Source organism: Mandrillus leucophaeus, unplaced genomic scaffold (assembly GCF_000951045.1).
Source record: "Mandrillus leucophaeus isolate KB7577 unplaced genomic scaffold, Mleu.le_1.0 Scaffold70, whole genome shotgun sequence".
NCBI classification, from domain to species: Eukaryota; Metazoa; Chordata; class Mammalia; order Primates; family Cercopithecidae; genus Mandrillus; species Mandrillus leucophaeus.
In genome coordinates this window covers 3,523,436-3,524,135 of record NW_012107586.1, presented here as the reverse complement: position 1 = coordinate 3,524,135, position 700 = coordinate 3,523,436, and positions in this window count along the sequence as shown.

Here is a 700-nt window from a genome sequence, read left to right as displayed (position 1 = left end):
TAATTCATTTTAATTATTTTTTGTCTTCTTAATTTTTTGCTTTAATAAGACAATTACCATTACCGAGTTTAAGGAAACCTTGTCTTTGTCTTAGGTTCAAAGAAAGTTTAACTGTTACTGGATCATGCTTCATGCTGAAAAAGAAACTTAGTTTTTTACTCTTAACCAAGTAGAGCAAGCCCTGATAATATAATGAATGAGCAAATGTAGCTATCAATTCATTTAGTGCAAAAGCAGGTAATGGACTAAATTGAGGCATTATGAAAAAGCTTATTATATTGGTTCTGCCAATTTTATTTCCTACATCTTTTATATAAAGCTTTTTAAAGAGGGTAATGTCTAAATTGAGTCTTGATTTTAGAGCCAGGAGAAGAAATTAAGGAGGGTTGGGGATGGGGAGAACACGTAAAAATCCTCTAGACATGACCTCTGTGTGTGCAAAGGTATAGTGGCACGAGAACATACAGATTTTTGAGGAAATTATAAGTAATTCAGAAGACTGGATTTGGGGGTTTTATTGGGAATAGACAGGTAAGCAGGGTCTGGCCTCTATGTCATGTTAGTGAGTTTAGATTTTATTGTGAGAACAAGTGGAGAGCTATTGAATGATATTAAGCAAGAGAGGGATATGATTTGATCTGCAGTTCATTATAAGGCTGTCTGAAAGGTGTAGGGAGGTAGAATTTTTTTTTTTTTTTTT